At 33.1% G+C, this 7,072-nt stretch overlaps 1 long non-coding RNA gene across 1 annotated transcript; it reads left to right on the top strand.

Moving 5' to 3' along the window:
- The first annotated feature begins 4,503 nt into the window (after positions 1 to 4,503).
- Positions 4,504 to 6,837, top strand: LOC132752212 (uncharacterized). Its single transcript, XR_009628783.1, has 2 exons — positions 4,504 to 5,016; positions 6,734 to 6,837. It is a non-coding gene; the product is annotated as an uncharacterized LOC132752212 (long non-coding RNA).
- The last annotated feature ends 235 nt before the right edge of the window (positions 6,838 to 7,072 follow it).

Genomic DNA, 7,072 nt, shown 5'->3' on the forward strand with positions numbered 1-7,072 from the left:
AAACTTACCAGTTCGTGGAACTAAATGTACCAATAATAACATTATCTTCTTCAAACACACATACTGTCAAACTCTCTCTCTGCTGTAACTTCTGCAAAATATAATAAACACAATGTGCAAAGTGATAGGAATGAAATGTGAGATTAAGTTGATAGAGAGCTAGATTAACTGCTTTTTCTGAAAACAATTCTTAAAAGTTCCAAATCACGAAAACTGATGACATTTCAAATCAGACCACAATCATTACTTAATTAAAAACAAATCTATGACATACACTCTTTAAAACACTAATTTAAACCAAATGCAACTCAAAATAATACTGACCAACTATCAATAATCCATATTTCCAATAAATTAAGAACACTTTGAACATTTTTACAAACAAAGCCGCTTAAACATAGACAAAACTAGTGATATTGCGGGAAACCAAGGGAAACAACTTAAACAACAAAAAATATATCAAGACACCTGAATTATCAACACTGTTACACATCATGAAATCCAAATAAGAATTCCAAAACAGAATACATTCAGTTCAAATAATATTGGTAAGTTTTCTGTACCTACTTTTAGAAAATGATGAGATCAGCTTTCACATACAAAAATAGCGTCGAAAACTTTGTTTTGGTACGAACTACTTCCTTACTCAAAGTTAACGCGAATGAATACTAATGATATTTTTTACTGATTATATCCTGAAAACATGCAAATAATATACGATAGAAATAACACAATCAACAAGAGCTGTCCGTAAGACAGCGCGCTCGACTTTTTTAGTGCTTGCCTATAATACAAAACATTGACAGTTAAGGGCCATAATTCAAATAAAATCTTTGACAGAATTACCTTCTCCTGGACATGTTTGGGAATCATGATTGTAAACAAGTATTCCAACTTTCAAATTAATATCTCAAACAGTTCAGTCAAAAAGTGGACTGGTACTAAAAACTTAACCAAGATTCTAAGTCGATAAAAGGCCTTAATTTTTAAAACAAATCCTTGACAGAGTTACCTTCTCTTGCGTACAGATGGGGGTATGATGTGAAATAGCATTAAAAGTTTCAAAGCAATATCTCAAAGGGTTAAGGCAATAAGTGGATTTTACCCATATTCAATGTATTTTCTAAGTCAAAAAGGGGCATAATTCTGTCAAAAACCTTGACAGAGTTATGTCCTTCTTGTCTGTTGATGAAGGTCGTGATGGTAAACAAGTATGGTCAGTTTCAAAGCAATACCTCCAATGGTTTTGAAATAAAGTGAGGTGGTACAAAAAACTTAACCAAGCTCAATACACTTTCTAAGTCAAAAAAGGGCCATAATTCTGTCAAAAACCTTGACAGAGTTATGTACTCTTGTCTGTAGATGGAGGTTATGATGGTGAACAAGTATGGTAAGTTTCAAAGCCATACTTGTAATACTTCTGAAATAAAGTGGGGTGGTACGAAAAACTTAACCAAGGTGTGACGCCAACGCCGACGCTAACGCCGACGCCGACGCCGGGGCGAGTAGGATAGCTCCCCTTTTCATAGAAAAGTCGAGCTAAAAATGAACTACTGACAATTCAAAATCTTATCACTTGTGTGTGACAAGAAAATCTGTGTAGAACTACTTTGCGTTGTTAGGTACCCATTCTTATATTGAAATCCCGCAAATTGTGATAGAACTGTATTCACTGCTAACGCAGCGAATACAAAAATCTTCTTTTAAAGAACCCAAAGAGCTAGAGCTAAGATATTTAGCATGAAACATCTTCTAATGGGTATCTACCATGTTTGTTCAAATAAAAGCCCTGGGGTAAAAATTGGCCCCGCCCCAGGGGGTCATTGATTTTCCTATATGCATATAGTAAAAACTTAAAAATCTTCTTTTAAAGAACCCAAAGAGCTAGAGCTACGATATTTAGCAATGGATGTCTACCAAGTTTGTTCAAATAAGAGCCTTGTGGTCAAAATTGGCCCTGCCCGGGGGGACATTGATTTTCCTTATATGTGTATAGCAAAAACTTAAAAATCTTCTTGGAAAAATCCGAATAGCTAGAGTTTAGATATTAAGCATGAAACATCTTCTAGTAAGTGTCTACAAAGAGTGAAAGATTGTTCAAATAAAAGCCCTGGGGTCAAAACTGGCCCTGCCCCAGGGGTGTCATTGTTTTTAAATATATGTGTAAAGAAAATCTTAAAAAATCTTCGTTTAAAAAACCTAACGAGCTAGACCTTAGATGTTTAGCATGAAACATCTTCTAATGGATGTCTACCAAGTTTGTTCAAATAAAAGCCCTGGGGTCAAAACTGACCCCGCTCCGGGGGGCCTTTATACAGGTGAGCGACTTTAGGGCCATCATAGCCCACTTGTTTGATTATTTTCTTTAAACGTCCTTTAAAATGTATACTTAGTCAAAATAACTAAAATAATTAGGGGGTCACAGACTCATTTTTTTTGTAACATGGGATTTATTTCCCCCCACCCCTTTGGATAACATTCACGCTATCACGGGGCATTTGTTGTTTTGATGTTATTAGAACGATTTCCTGTTTCAAAATCCTTCTATTAACGGCACTTTACGCCATTATGACCACTGCAGAAAATATATATTGAATACGGAATTCCGTATATTATAGATATAGACAGGTAAAAATAAGTGAAATTTGAATACTTAGATGTACGGGACCGTATATAATGCAATACTAATATACCGTGATCTGTACCCTCGTAATATGCAGGAACTTTGAATGAAGTTGGTATTTACTAAAATACGTATTCTTTTTAATTACACGGTTGGATATTACCAAAATATGTTGTTGTTTTTTATTGGAATGAAGTCTTTGCACTGTGTGCATTTTCACAGCTCTGACTAAATCATTGCAGGCTGCAAAAATGAATAAACAAAAGTTATATTCATATTTTAAGTTTTAATAAAACTTATAAGCTGTATTTTAACTGCAAAAATATCCTGTTACTAATTATAGTTAAGTTGCAATTATTAAACAGTCCGAGTTTAATCTAGGTGACAAGCTCACACATAAACTACCTTGGAAATTTACTGATATCAAAGAAACTTTGAAGGTAAAATGTGTGCAAAAGTGCTGGAATTTCATCATTGAGATATTTAAGCTACATTTGTACATGATTTTAACATGACATATGTTCCTTTGATGTTAGCTGTCATAACAAGAGGGAGCGATTATTCAATGCATATTGATTTGGGAGAATTTTTTTTTAGATATTTTACTTTTTGACAACAACTGTGAGCTACTTGTGTGCAAAATATAATAAAAAAATGCTTGATTTCAGGAAATGAAAGATGAACTGACACAGTAATTTGACAATTTTTATCAATGTTTTAATTAAATTAACTCATTGTTCCTCATTGTCACATCAGCATATTCAAATATTTCATTGTTTTCATCATAGGTTAATCTTACAATACACATGTCAAAATCTTTAAAAAAAACAATTTTACTATAATGCATGTAAATTGAATTATACAAGAGAATATTATCCTATATTTTTCAATAAACAAAAAAATCAAAGAATATGCAAACTTTCATAAAGTAAAACTGAAACATTTTATTGACCTTGATTTAAAGACTCCCTGTCATATGTGACCTTTTTAGCTCGACTATTCGAAGAATAAGGAGAGCTATTGCAGTTGCGTCGGCGTCCACGTCCGCATCGGCATTGGTTAAAATTTTTTGTAAAGTCAAATATTTCAATTATTGCTCGAGATATTCAATTAAAACTTACAATACTTATTTATAGTAACTATGTACATCAGATTGACAAGTTGGATTACTCTGCCTACAATATTTACAGAATTATGCCCCTTTTTAACTTAGAAATTTTGGTTAAAGGGCTTAAGAACTATCAAAGATATTTACTTGAAACTTTACACATGTACTTAGGGTCATAATTGAAGGTTAATTGAAGGTCACATCTCAAGATCCATTACTCTGCCATGTATTTTGACTGAATTATGCTCCCTTGTGTACTAAAAAAAATCTCCTTTTTCTTGGATAAGTTTTACATGCAAGTTTTGCATATCTCTGAAACTATTAAGCATTAAGGTCACTGACCAAGATCAATTAATTCTTGCATTTAGGCTGATTTTTCTCCCCTTTTGAACTTTATATTTAGATCAACATTATTATGTGCAATAATTATTACAGAACATTATTTCATGCTTTCCAGTGTTTTATTGTAATATATCAGATGATTATATTCTGATAAACCACTAGTGAAATTTATAAAATATAATTTTCACTGTAGCCAGACTATATCTGAATGCGGATGAACAGAAAATCATAACTAAATGGAATAACAGGCAGAAATAAATGCCGTCATACGTAAATTTTGCTTCTTTAGGAAAAGAAAGTCAATGTCATCATACATCATGTTAGAAATTTAACAAAATTAGAGAAATTTAACGGAACTAGATTTCAAAACTAAATATGCCCGTCACAAAGGAATCCCCAAAGACTTACGCCGGCAAAATCCAGTAAAAAATGCCTAAAAACACTTAAAAAGCATAAAATAAAAAGAAAATTTATTTGTTTTACATATAACATTGAAATATGTTTCATTCGTGAACACCAGCTATTATATTTTCACTTGTGGCTACGCCACTCGTGAAAATATTGCATCTGGTGTTCACTCAGTGAAATTATATTTCAATCTTACATGCAAAACAAACAAATATCCTCTATATCATTATCATTTCCAAAGGTATTTTTCTCTCAATACATTTCCTTTTCTAACATAACTGCCCATTCAAACTCCAACACGTACATTACAAAACTGACTTAATCCTTGATTTTTAAAGGATTTTTTTGCATATATTTTTATAAACAAAAATAAGGGTTCCTGATAATTTAATCTCTTTACACATTTTTGTTCACAGGTAGAGGCCTTTTAATATGCCCTAAAGAATTTCATATTAGTTATACCCCCTGGCGTCCGTCCATCTGTCTGTCTATCCACACTTACAGGACAGTAATTATGTGGCTAGAGGGACAATAGGTAACTGTTCTTTCTCTTTGATGTCATTCATTCCGTAATGCTTTTATGTGGCTATTTTCTTTTGTGTGGCTAAAAAGAACAATAGAGAGAACAATAGAGTAGCCACATTATTACTCTCCTGTTAGAACGTCCGTCCGTCCGTTAGCAATTTGGTTTCCGGAGCATAACTTAAGTTCCATTTGGCCCACAATATTCAAACTTCATAGGATGATTGTCCATATTGGGTAGAAGACCCCTATTGATTTTGGGGTCACAAGGTCAAAGGTCACTATCACCTTAAAACTGAAAACAGTTTCCGGAGCATAACTTAAGTTCCAATTGGCCCACAGTGTTCAAACTTCATAGGGTGATTGTCCATATTGGTTAGAAGACCTCTAATGATTTTGGGGTCACAAGGTCAAAGGTCACTTTCAATATAAACCTGAAAACAGTTTCCGGAGCATAACTTAAGGTCTTTTTTTGCCCACAATATTCAAACTTCATAGGATGATTGTCCATATTGGGTAGAATACCCCTTTTGATTTTGGGGTCACAAGGTCAAGGTCACTATTATTTAAAAACTGAAAACAGTTTCCAGAACATAACTTAATTTCTATTTGGACCATAGTGTTGAAACTTCATAGGATGATTGTCCATATTGGGTAGAACACCCCTATTGATTTTGGGGTCACAAGGTCAAAGTTCAAGGTCGCTATTACCTCAAAACTGAAAACAGTTTCCAGAGCATAACTTAAGTTCCATTTGGCCCACAATATTCAAAATTTTATAGGAGGATTGCTATTTGAATGAGGTAATACTTTATTTTATTTATGTAATGTCTTACAAATGCTTCATCCTTACTAGAAAAAAAACCTTTCGGGCATATAATGCTCCGCCTAGCGGTGCTCTTGTTTATAATTAACATGTACTCTTTTGTGTACTGTTGCTATCATAATGATTAACATCGTTACACATTTCAATTTGACCGAAAGTGTACTTTGTTCAAAAGTGTTTTTGCTTTGTTCAAATGTTTATTTGCTTTTATGATATTCAGATTCTTATTGGTAACTTAAGCTTATGACAGCATCTTCCATTTTGTATATTCATAAATACTAATAAAAAGTACCAGTTGTTTCATATATAACTGAATCTTTTTAAATAAATATTTCAATTTTCACTTGCAGTACTTCAAAATTCTTTTCAAAGTGTTGTTCATATATAATAATATTCTGATAGATATAAAATGCGTTTCCACTAAACCAGCGCCAGCGGGGCTAGCCCAGCGCACAGGTAGAGTGCTGGTCTGTCAAAAGATAGACCTGTATTCAATCCCTGTCCTTTCCATTAATCCAATGCCATTATTTTGATAACTGTTCTAATTGTTGAGCATGCTGTCATTGGACAGCTCTGATTTGCTATTTCCAAATTTATGCCCCTTTTTATACTTAATGAAACTCATGGTTAACTTTTTGCTTGTGAGCTGGTATCTCCCTAACTACTGAAGGGAATGAAAACATTTTCACTGTGATTTTTTAACATGATTGGCACAGGTCCCATAACTCTGATTTACTTATTTTCATATTTATGCCCCTTTTAATACACAATGAAACTTCCTTGTGACAACTCTTTCGGAAAGTCACATGTCAAGTTTTACTATATATTATAAAAAAAGTATAAAAAAGTATTAATACAGCATTTCTTGTGTTTCCTCATTTAAGTTCTTATTTTCCTTTTTCAGAGATGTCGGAGATCATTGAACCATCTTGTGAAGAAATTGAAAGGCCTTTGTTTCCTCAGCTTATAGTAGTTGATAAGGTGAAAAGAAGTATTAAAGGCAGTCTCTCAAAATAAGAAACATTGCTGTACATACTGTGAGAAGTTATATCCAAACATTGTAAGACATTTAAGTCTGAAACACAAAAACAAGATAGCAGTAGGAAAAATCCTTGGAGGCACCAGAAGTCATGTAATCAAAAGAATCATTGACAGGTTATGAAACAAGACCTATAGCTGGTGGAAATAAATTGTTACCTGTAACATGCAGTAATCAAGCTTTTCATCACAACATAATTCTTAA

The sequence above is a fragment of the Ruditapes philippinarum genome, unplaced genomic scaffold (assembly GCF_026571515.1).
Source record: "Ruditapes philippinarum isolate M1 unplaced genomic scaffold, ASM2657151v2 ctg18409_1_1_1_1, whole genome shotgun sequence".
Taxonomy (NCBI): Eukaryota; Metazoa; Mollusca; class Bivalvia; order Venerida; family Veneridae; genus Ruditapes; species Ruditapes philippinarum.